This window comes from Mustela nigripes, chromosome 4 (genome assembly GCF_022355385.1).
Source record: "Mustela nigripes isolate SB6536 chromosome 4, MUSNIG.SB6536, whole genome shotgun sequence".
Lineage (NCBI taxonomy): Eukaryota > Metazoa > Chordata > Mammalia > Carnivora > Mustelidae > Mustela > Mustela nigripes.
Window position 1 is genome coordinate 27668697 of NC_081560.1, and position 16822 is coordinate 27685518.

The following is a 16822-nucleotide window of genomic DNA, read 5'->3' on the forward strand; positions in this document are numbered from 1 at the left end:
TTTATTTATTTATTTGACAGAGAGAGAGAGAGATCACAAGCAGGCAGAGGCAGGCATGGAGAAAGGAGGAAGCAAGAGAGGAGGAAGCAGGCTCCCTGCTGAGCGGAGAGCCTGATGCAGGGATTGATGCCAGGACCCTGAGATCATGACCTGAGCTGAAGGCAAAGGCTTTAACCCACTGAACCACCCAGGTGACCGCCAGTTGGAATGGGATTTTGAGGTACTTCTGTGTGAATTGGCTTCTGTATCAAGAGAGCTTTGGTTCATCCTCTGACCAGTGTGCCCTTTATCCAGTTCGCTTGACCTTACAAATTACTGTATTTTAGCCAGAAGAACTTCAGGTCATAAAAATCTTGGGGGATCTCCTGATCAATTCCAGAATGTACCAAAGAATTAAAGACTTCTTAGATACCGTTCTTCCAGGAAAATCTTCCACTTGTTTGTGCTGGTATATCCTTTGGTTCCAGATTAACATATAAAACAATAGATTTCTTTCTCATACTTTCTTTTGTAATGTAAGTAGTGCTTGAATGTAGTACAAAGCCAAGAGATGTACCCAGTGATTTCTGAGTCCTCTTTTCTTAGATTAGTATATGGGTAACATGGGTCTTCTATTCAGAACTGTCCTTCATAGGAAGCAGGCTGCTAAGAAAGAAAAATGAGATGATTCTAACCCAAGGCAGTTTTGCCTAAATGAAAAGAAATGAGACAAATAAAAATTAAACTAAACTGAATGCATTATGAATTTTATACTATATTTTAATGTATAGAAAGTATAATTTGCATGTTATGTTAAATATTCTGAAATTATTACCCTTTTAAAAATACAGAATAATATTGGTAATCAAGGAAATGTACACTGGAGGAAAAAAATTCAAAACTAATGTGACCATTTTCAAAAGTCTAACAGTTTTTTGTGGCCTTTATCTTCAAATCACTATCCTCTCAAACTGCATTTGATTTCCAATCTGTGCAAGTAGTACTCCATTTCTTTTACTTCGGTGTTTTGTTTTTTTCCCCCTCATTATTTGTTCACCAGTACTTAGTTAATTTACTCTCCAGAAATTAGCTTTAGGAGAAAACATGCTTAACATGTTTTAACAAATCTCAAATTTCAGGCTACTAAGAATTTATTTAGTTACTGTGTCCCTGGACCATGGGTTTGTACCCAAGCCCCACTACAAAGAATCTTTCACATCTACTATATTGCTTGCTTCACAAGTGTTTGGCCATGTTTTTAAAAATTATTTGACAAGAAAATTATTCATTGATTAGGGGTGAGTTTAGATATTATTACCTCTTTTGTAAGGCTGTCTAGAATCCTCTATAGCCACCCTTGGTTCATTTACCGTCTTCTAAGGAATGTGCCTAGTTTCTGCCATTCTTTACCTAAACTTTGGAGACAGTTACATTTCACCTCCTCTCTATAATGAAATATTTGCGATTCATAGAGGTTAAGGGGCTGGGTTTTCCAGTTAGGCTGTCCGCATTCAAACTCCAGCTCTGTTACTTTGTAATTGAGCAACCTTGAAGAAGTTACTTAATATCTCCAAGTCTCAATTTCTTTGGCTGTAAAGTTGGCATAATAATAGAGCATACTTAATGGGGGTTTTGTGAAGATCAAGTGAAAAAAATTTTATAAAGCTCTTAATACAATGCCTGGCCTGTACTGCACACTTTTACCCTTATATATATGCCAAGGGCTCCTGAGTTTAACATTAGCTATTATTATTACTGTTATTATTAGCTACCTAAATATTTTACTTTCAGTGTGATTGGATATTACATTTCAAATAGTAATGAAATTCTGTTATGAGAAGGTAGCTTTGGAAAAATTCCAGGCAAATTTATTTTATTTTATTTTCCTGGCAATTTTATAGCTAAGAACTAATAGTATCAACAAGAAGCATTCATGCCAGAATTGTTTTTATTGTTCATAGACTACCTTTTTCTTTTTTTTTAAGATTTCTTCTTCTTCTTCTTCTTCTTCTTCTTCTTCTTCTTCTTCTTCTTTTAAAGATTTTATTTATGTATTTGAGGGAGGGAGATCACAAGTAGGCAGAGAGGAGGAAGCTGGATCCCTGCTGAGCAGAGAGCCGGATGCAGGGCTTGATCCCAGGACCCTGAGATCATGACCTGAGCCAAAGGCAGAGGCTTCAACCCACTGAGCCACCCAGGTGCCCCAAGATTTTATGTATTTATTTGACAGAGAGACACAGATTGAGAGGGAATACAACAGGAGGAATGAAAGAGGGGGAAGGAGCAGGAAGCCTGATGTGGGTCTTGATCCTAGGACTTGGGATCATGACTTGAGCCAAAGGCAGACACTTAATGACTAAGCCACGCAGATGCCTCCATAGGCTATCTTTTTACAAGAAAACAAGTTTTATATTCCTGTCAGTCTATATTTCCAGTCAGCATTCCACCTGTGATTTGAATTCAATGGTTACTATCTTCAGAGCATTAGCATGTGGATATCTTATTACACAAACTCTAGAGTTCAAATAAACATTTGATAGTGATGGGGGGGGGAATGTTAATAGCACTTTGCTATATATGCAAAATGCTGCAAACTTCGTTGTATTTCCCTGCATGCTTTATCATTTTGGAAAGGCATGGGTTGTAAGAAATTTGGAAAATAGACAACTAACTAAAAATTCTGGTTATTTAGTATCTTCCCACTAACTCTTTATTTTTTCTTCCCAATTCCAGCTCTTGAAAACTTGTGTGTGGTGGAAATATGTGTAGGTATATGTTTGCCAGAGGAAAATTTATTTATGTATATGGCAATGTTTCTTGGTGAAATATCCCCAAATATGTAGTATATTAAAGTTTCAGAGACTCACATGACTGTTTACTGTGATTCTTTATTATTTGTTCTTTGAAATATTCAAGTTGAAAAAACTAAATTAGTTGGAACTAATAGAGACTGTCTTGTTAAAAGCTTAACTGACTTTTGGCTGGACAACAGAAAAATTGCGCTTATTTTGGAAACTGACCCTTGAAACTCTACTCTGTGCTTTATAAACTTCATATGCAGGAAAGAAAAAAACAAATATAAGATCAGCTTGTGGATTCAAATGTGCCAACAGTAAGAGGGAAAGCAATGAGAAACCAGTAACAGTCTCCTCAGAGATGCACTAAATTGGGTCCAAATTTTGTAAGCTTTTGTAAACACTTATACATTACCATGACTTCGTAAGTACCTTCTCTGAATTCTGGAGACTGTGTATGAAATGTTTAATTCATCTTTTGGTCAGTACTTCTAATTCTTTTAATGAGATTATAGGTACTACCTCTACTATTTAATTTTACACCTGAAAGTTCTTTCCCAAATTTAAAAAAAAAAAAAGCTTTTGTGTATCAGCAGTGCCTAACTAATAGCACTAGCTACAGTTTATTACAATAGCCCCCCCACACACATTATTTTCAGGGGATATGTGCCAAGACCACTAGTGAATGCCTGTGGATAAAACTGAACCTTATATATACTTTTTCCCCCCATACATGCAAAGCTATAATAAAGTTCAATTTAAAAATTAGGCACAGTATGACGTCAATAACAATAACTAATAATAAAATAGAACAATTTAATAATGCACTATAATAAAAAATTGTGTGAATGTGGTCTTTCTCTCAAAAATGTTTTAATGTACTGTACTCACCCTTCTTGTGATGACCTGAGATGGCAAAATGACCATGTGAGGAGATGAAACGGAGAGGATGACTCGGGCATCATGTCCAAACTAGGCTACTATTGACCTAGAATCGTAGATTCTTCCCGCGGATCATCTGCTTCCGCCCATTGACACAAGGTGATTGAAACCGTGACACGTGAAACTGCAGATAAGGGGAGATATTTACAAGACTTCGGACATATTACTTTCTTGTATCTTACAATGACTATCATCTGCTAATAAAATGCTATAGGTCATTTTTTTGCACGCCTTTTGGAAAACTTTTTATTTTTTAAATCTATTTTATTAAGTTATAATTTACAAATAATATACTACGTCCATATAAACTGTACAATTTGTTGAGCTTTGGCAGACGTATGCATCTGTGAAACTACTATTGCGACTCAAGACACAGAGGATGTTTTCATAACCCCCAAATATTCCCCATGGTGTCTCGCAATCCACCTCTCCCTCTGCTCCGGGTCCCGGGAAACTACCTTCTGTTATAACAGGTTAGTTTGCAATTTCTATACATTTATATAAATAGAATTATGCGTATGTACTTCTTGTGTCTGGTTTTTTTCACTCATCATGGAATTTCAGAGATTCATCCATGTTGCATACATTAGTAGTTCATTCCTTTTTATTGCTGAGTAGTAATAAATTATATGCATGTGCCATACTTTTTTTCCCCATTCACCTGTTTGGATAGCTTCTAGCTTTTGGCTATTGTGAATTAATGCTGATCTGAGCACTCATTTACAAGTCTTTGTGTAGACATGGGTTTTCACTTTTCTAAGGTAAATACATACTTAGAAATAATATTGCTGGCTCCTATGGTAATTATATGTCTAAATGGATAAGAAACTGCCAAGCAGTTGTTCAAAGTATACCATTTTACATTCTCACTTTGTAGAGTGTAAGTTCCAGTGCTCCACATCCTCTAGTCTTTTTAATGTTAATTCAGGTGAGTATATAGGACTGTGTTATTGTGGTTTTAATCACTTTAGTGAACATCACTTTTAAAAGTGGGGCAGAGGGATCCCTGGGTGGCTCAGTCTGTTAAGCATCTGCCTTCAGCTCAGGTCATAATCCCATGATCCTGGGATTAAGCCCCATGTCAAGCTCCTTGCTCAGTGGGGAACTTGCTTCTCCCTTTCCCTCTGCACCCCTCCCCCACTTGTGCTCTCTCGCTCTCTCAAATAAAAAATAAAATCCTTTTTTAAAGATTTTATTTTTTATTTGAGAGAGCGAGAGATCACAAGTAGGCAGAGAGAAAGGCAGAGAGAGAGAGAAGGGGAAGCAGGCTCCTTGCTGAGCCAAGAGCCTAATGCCAGGCTCTATCCCAGGACCCTGAGATCATGACATGAGCTGAAGGTAGAGGCTTAATCCACTGAACCACCCAGATGTGCCAAAAATAAAATCTTAAAAAAAAAAAAAAATAGAAGTGGGGCAGAAGTGAAACTCAGTTGTCTTTTGCTAGGTTGCATTTCTGCCCTATCCTTAATTCTATTTAATAAGTTTAATTGATCATCTACCTTGTGTCATGTACTGTGATAGGAAAGAGACAAGAATAAGAAACTGTTTCCTAAAAGATTTCACTTCATGAGACAGGAATGAAAAAAAAATGTTATATACAGTCTATGTGCTGCCACAGTAAAGGTTTAGAAAAATATATTGATGGTCACAGAGGAAGAAAGAAAAGTTGGAGAAGATTTCACAGATGTGGTGATGCTCAAATTGAGTTATCTCCATTATAATTCCTTTTGAAAAGGAAATTCATTTATAACAGAAAATTTATTTTTTTAAAGATTTTATTTATTTAAAAAAAAAAGATTTTATTTATTTATTTAACAGAACAAGTATGAGCACACAGGCAGAGAGAGTTGCAGAGGGAGAGGGAGAAGCAGGATCCCCACTGAGCAGGGAGTCCAATGTGGGGCCCAAACCCAGGACCTGGGATCATGACCTGAGCCAAAGGCAGACACTTAACTGACTGAGACACCCAGGCACCCCCTGTAACAGAAAATTTAGAAAAAAAAAAAATTTACTTCTTCAAACTATATTTTGGATGGACGAAAAAACCTGAACGAGGAGATGTGCCTTAAATAATAAGAAGAAACCTGGTTGACTTGCCTGATAGTCCTTCCTTACAGATGAGCCATATATATGGATATGATCACTAGAGCTAGCCTCACTCAAGTGTCAACCTATTGTCCTGTATCAAACAAAAGTGCTTTCTGGGAAAAAGGGAATGGGTCTGAGAGAAAATGAATGGGTAGGAGAAACCTGGAGGTAGGCAAAGACATACAGAAATAGTGCCTACTATTCACCCAGAGCTCACCATAGGAAGAGCGCCCCAGGTGTTTTGTTGAATTCTCACGGCAACGTTAGGTAGGTTTTTCATAGAGAGAAGCTGAGGTAAGACGTATTAGGGCTACCATGGTAGATTAAATGATTGTTTTAAGAAATTCACTCCCCCTACCCTTACTTTTACACCCCATTGATACTTGGTTTGGTCCTGTGACTGGCTTTGGCTTCATGGCAGACAGAGCGTTCTTCCCTGTCCCTTCACTTAGAAAGACTTTAGGTTTGGCCAAAGTCTTTCAAAGGTTTGCTTTAGCCAATGGGATGCTGATAGGTATAACACAAGTAGAGGGCTTAAAATATGTGTGCAGGGATGCCTTCTCCTCTAAAACCTCTGCTATCACAATGAAATGGATTTGCCCTTGATCGCTTACTGGTACAAAGAGGATAAAAGACAGGCAGAGCAGAACTGGAGCAGTCCTGGAACCAACCTGTAGTTTAGAGCACAGCCCAGCTTACCTACATCAGGCAAACCCACAGACAAGTGAGGAAGAATAGTTGGTTATTGTTCTTTCCCCAGAATTTTAGTGTGGTGTGTTATTCAGCCCCCTAAATGTCGGAAATGATATTGAGGTTTGACAATATGGCCACGGAATCTAAACCACACTACCACTTATTCAGTTATTTTCAGGTATCTAGGCAAAGATAATTGGTTGGAGGATGAATGACAATCAGGAGGAATTTATGGGTCTGGAATTAAAAGGATATTTTAATCAATTAAAGAAATAAACCTTGGCAAATTATTGACTCCCTCTCTGCCTTCCTTATAAAACCATTGTGAAAAAGGAAAATGCTGTGATAGCTATCATATCTCTTTGAATATGGTAAAAGTGTTATGGAAATGTTAGTTTCTCTTTTAAATCTATTTTCTTTCTTGCTATTTCTTAGTGCCTAGAATAGGCACTCATTAAATATTTGTGGAGAGAAATTAAAGTGAATTTTTTTAGAATAGCATTCTCAGTTTGTAAATGACAAAAACACAAAGTATGTTTATCATTAAGGAAGTAAAGTCAAGGAATTCATTTCCTCTTATAGCAGATCTGTATGGAATGGACTGTATAGAGGTTGTCTGCTTCCTGCCCCACCACCCAACTAATGGCATCCAAACTAATGCTCTGTAAGTCCTCACCTTAAGTGAGAATTTTCTTGAAGTCTTATACTAGGATACCTTCTGCCCCAAAGTGGTTTTTTATTAATGGGAAAATAGTTGGATTTAGTATTTGTTCTGTAGTTTTAAACATTGAGTTTTATTTATAAAATACAAGTAATTCAGAAAGTTTTGAATTAGAATTAGAATTAGAATAAGTCAGAAAATTTGAAAGGTTTGAAAGTTGCGTCACCATGATAGATAGAAAATGTCCATTTACCTCCTTTCCTTCTCTTTTTACCACAAACAAAGCAAGCTCTAACCAGATGAGACATCTCACTAAATCACTGTAGGATTCAGGTCATGACCAGGGTTAGTTTGGTTTGGATTAGGTGAGAAGTTTGTTCCCTACATCATCACAAGAAAATTCAAGGACTAGAAATGTTATTTATCTTGCTCTGTTTTCTACCATAACACAGACGGCCTTTTTATCCCCAAACTTCAATGATTTCCCAGGAAAATTTTTGGTGGTGTAGATAAAGGGTTACACCAGCTCCAAACTTTCCTGTTAAAATATTAAATGGGAACATTTGAACAGTACTATATCACCACCATGAAACTGACTAACAATCTGGAAGCAATAAATTTTACTTAAGTATCCTTCATTGTAGTGAGTGCTTCACCCTATGAGAGTTTCCAGTGAGGGTTTCGAGTGAAAGTCCTTCTGTCTCAGCTAAAAAATCCTTTAATAGCTACTCCTAATCCTGAACCATTTTTGGCCTCCATTAGGAATGTAATTAATCTATCAGTACCAGTAGTATGTGAAGAGTTTAAACTAATCCTAGTATTGAAAGAAAGGAGATCAATTTTCTCATTATTCTTGCTGTAGATTTTCATAAAGATTTGCTTCCTTTCTTGAAAATCTATGCTATCTATTCGAAGACCACATGTTTGCAATTCTTGACTTGGACACTCTCTGAGATAAGGGAAATAAACATCAGAAATATGACTTTATGATGTTCTCATTTTTTGGACAGGATCCAGAGTATTAAAGCTGATTTCAGTCTATTCAAAAAAACTTACTTATTTTAAGGTCCCCAGACTCTGGAGGAAATAGAAACTAAAAAGGAAGAATTTAGCTTTTCAGTAGAAACTTTGAACTTTTTTTTTTCAAGAGAGAAAAAGAAAATAAAGGACAGAATTGTTCAAGATTCCATGGTTTGAGAAAGACCAAGACCACAGATAAGAATAATTGTCTTAATTAAAAGAATTTCTCAAGTTTAATGTTGTACAGACTCAAAACTTTGGGACGCCTTAACAGCTTCCTCTCATTTTTGTGTAATACCCATTTCTTCTTTAAGTTACTTCAGTTGTAACTCCTATATTTCTTTCCAATTATTTCCTTTCCCCTTTTGTCATTGCCTTCATCTATTCTTGCCCTCTTGTCATCTCTAGAGTACAGCCTGCATGATTTTTTTAATAAAAATAAAACATATGTATATAATTCTGATGCCTAACACCCATCATTGCTCATAGGATAAAGGCCAAAATCTTGGGTACGGTCCACAGTGCCCTAGGCTATCTGGCTTCAGTTCTGGGCATTCCAGCCACTCTGGCCTTCTTTCAGGGACTTGGAACGAACCAGATTCCTTCTTGTCTCAGAGCCTTTAAATACATCCCCCTTTCTGCCCGAAATACTATAGAGATCTAGATGTATACAGGCGCGCACACACACACACCCATTATTGAAATTCTCAAACATATTTATGCTTGCAATACTAATCTTATTTCATCTATGGCACCATCCACCCCATCACCAGCCCAGATAATTTTGAAGCAAGTCCTCAACATATTATGAAAGACACTTCCTAATTCACGCTTATCCTTATGATCTCAGCTCAAGCACCACCTGCTTCCCTCATCCCTCTGTCGGAATGGGTCATACCTGCCTGTCTCAGGCTGTCTTCTTTTTACTAGTACAGAACTTCATGATGATGACTAATCTATTCAAAGTTTTTTACAAAACTCCAGCATCGTATTAGATTCCAAGGTGTAATGATGGTGTCAATCAGAAGATGGCACTATTCAAAGCGAGAAAAAAATTTGAGCAACTGACAGAAAAGCCAATCCATAAAATTAAATATGCCCCCAAATTATAGCAGTAAATATTTTGAGATTTTTGTGTGGTTATGTGAAGGAGACTTGGTTCCTGCCTTAATATACCTACATTATTGCCCTTCAAGACTTCAAATAATTCCTTTCAGGAACTCATCTCCCCTATCTATAATGGTTTCTATTCCTTTGGCATAAGATTGTTTATCTTAAACACAAAGGATCCTGTAACCAATTTTTAAGTACTCTCTTTATTAAATCTGCTTATGAGTGATAATTAGATAGGATATGAGCTATTACTTCTCCTGATCACATCACCCTAAATCAGAAACACATTATACAATTAGCACATCTTAAATTACCTTTCCCTTACTGGGTAAATAATCTTACTAGATAGAGAAAATTATTGAGTTAGTTCCTCTATAGTCCTTCAACATTTGAAAGGAAGTGCTTGCATGTGATGTCATTTCTAATTTCCATCAAATTGGATATTTCAGAGGACTTTTAAAGACTATTGTTAAACTTGTAGAAATTGATACAGTATATAATTCAACTCCTTCATTTGTCTAACATGGTATGTGAGAAGTGGCTGTTCTTTAGAAAATGTCTGCTGAAATGAGAATTTCAATTATTTTTTTCACCTAGAGTTGGTGACTAAATCTGGGATCAAGTTATTTTAGCAATTGTGTGATATATGAAAAATCAGTATGTAAAGATTCTGGTTACACTTAGCCTGACATCTCTACAGAATAAGACTTACTACAGGTTAAATGATAACCTAGTCTTTTAACCATATTTGTAAAAGATGTATTTTAGCATTCAAGTGTTTGACCAAATTAAAGATACAGCACCATCTTATGGATATTTCTATATTTGTAAAATTTGGAAATGCACAAATCATTTTGAGTTTGTGAAGGGAAATCTTTACCAGAAAAAAACTGTAGAAGAAGACTATTTTAACATAACAAAGAAACATGATATAGAATTGAATAATCTGAATGTATGTGTGCATATATATGAATATGTGTGTTTCTGATGGCACGGTAAATGAAGTTACAAACTGAGATTTGTAATTCTTTTTCCTTTCAAAATTAGGAATTTTTTTTTAAAGAATTTTATTTATTTATTTGACAGAGAGAGAGAGCACAAGCAGGGGGAGTAACAGGCAGAGGGAGAGGGAGAAGCAGACTCCCCACTGAGCATGAAGCCTGATGTGTGACTTGATCCCAGGATACTGGAATCATGACCTGAGCTGAAGGCAGACACTTAACCACCTGAGCCACGCAGGTGTCCCCCAAATTAGGAATTCTAATAAAAAGAAAATAAGCAACTTTCATTACAGTCTAAATTCATCACTTTGTGAAATAAGACATGAAGCCCAGGATACTGTCAGTTTCTAAATGACACTGCAATGTCACTGATTATCACCTTGCAAAGATGCTTTAAAACTACAGAACTACTCAGAAGTAGAAGTGTTACGAGCCATGAGTCACACTTCCTAAAGAATGCCAAGTTTAGGTGATAATAAACCTATTTAACTCTCTGCTCATACTGTGTAACTGGTAATAAAGTCCCTTATGTTTATCTAGTATTTAAATGTTTTCATAAGTAATGTATATCCATTATTATGTTTAGGTTTTAGATGATATTCTTGAATAAATGCTCCTTAACAATCCTTATTATTGCAATGTGGAACACAAAGCCAGTTTAAGGAGATTACAGAAAAAATGATGAACAAAACTCCCCAATTAATTGTTAAGATATAGTTAGGTATGCATGGTTTATATCTATAACATAAGTTCACCTTAGTTATCAAGTATGGGCCTTTGACATTACATGATTTATCCTGTTCATATTTTACAGAATTACTCTACTATAAAATAGAGATTCAGTGATTCTTTGCTTTTTGGTGTCTTGAACTCCATGATAAAAGCTTTGGAACCTCTTCTTAGGAAAACAGTCCATAGATACGATACATTTTGCCGACAATTTTAGGAGCTCTGGACTCCTTGGTGCTCATCCATGCTTTATGACTTTAAATAATATTCTTCTTATTTTAACATTTATTTCTTTAGGACCTATTTTAATAAGCAAAAGCCCCACAGGAATTTAATTGCAAAAATATGAAGTCTTGGGGCACCTGGGTGGCTCAGTGGGTTAAGCGTTTGCCTTTGGCTCAAGTCATGATCTCAGGGTCCTGGGGTCGAGCCCCATGTCAGGCTCCCTGCTCAGCGGGGGCCTGCTTCTCCCTCTCCCCTGCTTGTTCTCTTTCTCTATAAAATAAATAAATAAAATCTTTTTAAAAAGTTTTAAAAATATGAAATCTTATAGTAGAGAGGATCTATAATTTACAGACACACACTCTCTCTCTCTATTTGGTTTTAACACATTTCTCCCCACAACTAAATTATATAGAAAGATCAGTGTAAGCAAAGAGGTTCTTACTGGTTTGTTTTTATATAGATTTTATTTTTAAGCTATTTACTTCAGAGTGAGATCTAAAACTATAATGATGACAAATAATATAGAATTTTTGGCTTTATCCAAACAGTATAGTTTTTGACAATATGCTGTTAAGAATCATTTTCTATTTAAGGCAGACTCTTGAATCTAAATATTTAAATTTTGTTTCAAATGGAAACTTGTCACCAATTAATAAAATTAACTTATTCCTAGATGTCCACATTAGTGGAAAAAAATAGAACATAAAGTAGAAAAATTCTAAGCATACCACATACATATTTTTATGTTTACTTCTTAAATGTAGACAGATATTTTATGGCTTAATAAGAAACCCAGGGAAATTTAAAGGACTTATAATAATAGTATGATGTTAAAATTTAAATCCAAGACACTATATTAGATGTTAAATTTTTAAATCAAATGTAGAATTATCTATATAGATATATCTATATCTATATATCTATATTATCTATATAGAAATTACTATTTATTAATATTCTAGAAATATCTTGCTAATACAATGCTTTAATTTTTGAGAGACTGCATAAAATATATGAAAAATTTAAAGATCTGATCATTTAAAATATTTTTAAATATTTTCACATGCAATACCTTTACCTGTAATAAGATCCATGGGGTACATTTGTTCAACATAGTGTAATACCTACTTTATTTTAAAATCAGGCAGAGGGAAGAATATTTGTGAGTAGATTTTGCTGAGTAACAACGTGTGGGTTATACAATAGTAAAATCAGAAACTTGAAGACTAAACATTCTCAAAATATGCTCCTTAAGCCCCTGAGTATCCCTAATGGCCTCTCAAAGAGATTGAAAATGTTTTCATATGAATATTAAAATGTCACTTGTCGTTTTCACCAGGTTGACATCACACAAATGCCACTGAAGTGATGGTGGATCTGTGGTGGAGCTTTAGTGTGAATTAAGGCCATTGCTCCAAAATCCACCAGTAATCATGGTGTTCGTGACCTGCATACACTCACAGGAGGAAGATAAACAAAAACTAGTATCACTTAACATTTCTGATGAGGGGTGACTGGGTGGCTCAGTGGGTTAAGCCTCTGTCTTCAGCTCAGGTCATGATCTCACGGTCCTAGGATTGAGCCCCGTACTGGGCTCTTTGCTCAGCGGAGAGCCTGCTTCCTCCTCTTTCTTTGCCTGCTTCTCTGCCTACTTGTGATCTTTCTCTCTGTTAAATAAATAAATAAAATCTTTAAAAAACAAAACAAAAAAATATTCCTGATGAAAAAGTAAAAAGTATTAATTTTGTTCAATCTCACCCCTGGGGATGCATTTAAAGAAATATTCTGTGATGTGAAATGAGAGGTATACCTAAAAGTAACTCTGCATCTTAATGAAGTCATCTGGAGGAGAAGGGACTGTTCGAGTTGCAAGCTGAACTAGCTGCTTCTTCCTAGAACATAATTTTTACTGGAGAGAACAACTTGACAAACAAATTATAATTATCCATACTTAGATAATTGGGCAGACATTTGCTCAAACATGAGTGAAGGGAGCTTGTCACAACTGACAGTATTTTGCCAGTGATAAAATGCAAGCTTTCAAGCAAAAATGAGAATTTGGAAAACTTCTGTCTGCAATTGTGAGCTTGGTAGTTTTCTGGTACTTAATGACTTTTTTTTTTTTTTTTTTTTTTTTTGCTGAGATTGCTGGTTATTGATGAAGGTAATTTTTAAGGGGTGCTATATAATTAACAAAAACGTGTTGACTTTTGGACAATTTACATTACCCAGTGAACCAGTGTAAGAAAGGTTTATTAATGATGTGGTTTTGGATTCCACATTGCAACTAATCTTAAACAACCGCTTGTTGAGTTTTGGGGTAATATCAAAGTAGAATAGCCACAATTACATAAAAAAGCCATTAAAATGCCCCTTCCTTTGTCAATTGCATATCTATGTGAGATTGTGCTTTCTTCATCTATTTCAAACAAGATAATATACTTCAACACGTTGAATGTAGAAGCAGATACAAGAATCTGCATGATTTCTATTAAGTCAGACATTAAAAAGATTTGTAATGTGCAAAACGATGCCACTCTTCCCACCCAGCTTTTTATTTTGGAAATACAGTAATTTTCATAAAAATATGTAACCTATGTTATATAATAGGTTTGTTATTATTGTGTTTAAATGAATTAACTATTTCTAAATTTTTTTAGTTTTATTTTTTCTAATATTAAAAATACTAATAAATATAGTCCACATAACCACAAGGTCTTGGGGTCCTTAGCAAGTTTCAAAAGTATAAATAAATAGGTCTGGACATTAGGAGAAGGAAGGGGAAAATGAAGGGGGGAATTGAAGGGGGAGATGAGCCTTGAGAGACTATGGACTCTGGGAAAAAAACTGAGGGTTTTAGATGGGAGGTGGGTAGGGAGATGGGTTAGTCCGGTGATGGGTATTAAGGAGGGCATATATTGCATGGAACACTCGGTGTTATACACAAACAACGAATCATGGAACACTACACCAAAAACCAATGATGTACTATATAGTGACTAAAATAAATAAAAAAAAAAGAGTGTAAATAGGTCCTGAGAATAAGTTTGTTAATCTCTGCCATAGACCAGAGTAATAGCATTTAGTAAAAATATCTTTATTTTTCCCATGTAATATAATTTGACTGTCACTTATAATTGTCTCCAATAAGAACACTATCTCAATTTGGTTTTATTTTGAGCATTATTATTGAAATGGTATAAGTTTTTTTTTTACAGTAGCAGAATTTTCATCTCTTAAGTGAGACATTGGCTGTATTTCTAGTCAATCAATGCAAAGCTGTCTTTACAGTGTCTTAGTATAGTGCTTAAAATAGAATAGGCACTCAATAAATATTATTGATTGGCAGAAAATGCGTTTAGCAACAAAGTCAATGTAAGTTCAAAAAAAACTATGAAAGCTAGGGGGAAAAAACCTCTACTTATTGCTTTATCCATTTGTGGGCATAATTCCTAGGTTTTATCCATTGCCACAAAAAACTCAGTTTGTGTCTTTCTTAACATTTAAAACACAAATATGTCTTCTAGGCTAAATGCCCACTTCTCTAGGAAAACATAATCACCACATACATTATATATCTTGAGTTAATGTAAGACTTTTCTCATGACATTTTGAGCACATAGGTCACAATATGCTTCTACCTTTTTCCCTCTGTACTTCACAACCAATTCATTTCTGTTACTTCCTCCAAATTTCTCACAAAATGGAAACTTAAAGAACAAAACTGTAACCAATCATTAATGAATGCCCACAGATTGAATAGGAACAGAAGGAAAGTAGCTGCTGCTTGTGAGGTCAGACCTTCTTACAAAAATTATGAAATCTCTGAGATCTTAATAAAATACCTTAACAAGAGGGCTCAGTTGGTTAAGCATCTATCTTTGGCTCAGGTCATGATCTCAGGGTCCTGGGGTCGAGTCCTGCATCAGGCTCTCTGATCACTAAGATGTCTGCTCCTCCCTCTACCCCTCCCCACTCTCATGGTTGCCCCCTCTCTCTCTCTTTCTGAAAACAAACAAAAAACCTTAACACATATTTGGAATTTACTTTATTCTGGTTGTTTCAAGACAAATAATTTAGAAATACAAATTCTAAGTTATGTAAAACCCAATAAAAATGCATAGAATCATTTACTATCCTATCTACAGTTTGTTTCTGTAGTTCTATAGTTAGCAGTGAGCTAAAGAAAAAAGCAATTTTAGGGTGCCTGTCTGGCTCAGTCTGTTAAGCATCTGCCTTCGGCTCAGGTTATGATTCCAGGGTCCTGGGAATGAGCCCTGCATTGGGTTCCCTGTTCTGCAAGTAGCCTGTTTCTCCTTCTCCCTCTCCCTCTCCCTACGGTTCCCCTTATTTGTGCTTTCTCTCTCTGTCAAATAAATAAATAAAATATTTTAAAAAAAGAAAAAAAATTAAAAAACAATAAAGCAAATTTAATAACAGTAAAATACTCAGCATTTGCTCTGTATCAAAGAGTTTTTAAATAAGCATTAGCTTATTTAATCTTCACAAATTAATCCTTTGACTATATTGTGTGTGTGTGTGTGTGTGTGTGTGTGTGTGTGTGCATGTGTCTGTGTATCAATCAGTGTGAACTACTCATATCCTGGTCCATTTGTGCTAATCATTTGCATATTTTTTTAACCCATTATCTGTAAAAAGGGGAGTCCTAGAACAATTCTCTGCTAGACTTGAATTCTAACCAGAGAGGAGAGAAAGGGAAAGCTGAGCAAAGAGAGGAAAGGTATTTAAATGAGGTTGCCAGGAGGATTATTGCCTCATAAAATGTAAATACTCACCTTAAATTTGTTGTTCTTCTCTGACTTCTGTAAATGCATATTCTTTTTCTTAGCTGGGTTTGCGAGTTGACAGTTTGCCCATGCATATTTGTAAAACTGGTCTTTCTATTTGACTTGAAAAAGATTCCTCTCTCTGTTGTAATAATATTTTAGCGAGAACTAGACTACAAAAAAATAATAGACTGCCCCATTCCAAAACAGTTAAGGGAATATTTTGTGAATTTTTTCATTATTACTGTAAGAGCATATATTACCATAATTTCTTATTTTGCTTATGTCTATTTCATATGCATTGCCTCAGGGACTAACTTTTATTGTTTTTATCTACTCAGAATAGTGAATAGCTTAGAGTGGGTGCCCACAAAAATGTCTGTTCAATGAAAGAATGATTTCATCTGTGACTTGAAAGAGTTAATATCTTCCTTTCAGGTCAAATGCACAAATCAACTCTCTACCAGGAAACAGGCCACCTATAGCTATTCAGGTCACACACCTGTTTCTTTAAATATCATTGCCAAAACACATTTTATATTCTATTTTATTACTGTGCATCCATCTTTCCCTAGCATTAGAGGTGTTTCATTAAAAAGCAGTAAAAGTTCAATTTGTTTTTATATTCACCTTGAAAAAAGTAAAAATGAATCACTGAATAAGCTCATATGTATTTTGTATATTTATGAAATCATATAAACCAATCATAGTCTTATATTATGAAATTGTACAAACCATAGTCTTATGAAATCGTACAAACCAATCAGTCATCATTTATTTAATTATCTG

General features: G+C 35.3%; 1 long non-coding RNA gene across 1 annotated transcript in view; it reads right to left on the reverse strand.

Moving 5' to 3' along the window:
• LOC132014953 (uncharacterized) overlaps positions 1-16398 on the reverse strand; it is a 33859-nt gene extending 17461 nt beyond the window's left edge. The window contains exons 1-2 of the long non-coding RNA XR_009403506.1: positions 16043-16398; positions 3666-3840 (exon numbers count right to left, since the gene is read on the reverse strand). This is a non-coding gene — a long non-coding RNA (uncharacterized LOC132014953). The remainder of the gene's footprint in view (positions 1-3665; positions 3841-16042) is intronic.
• Positions 16399-16822: the final 424 nt, after the last annotated feature.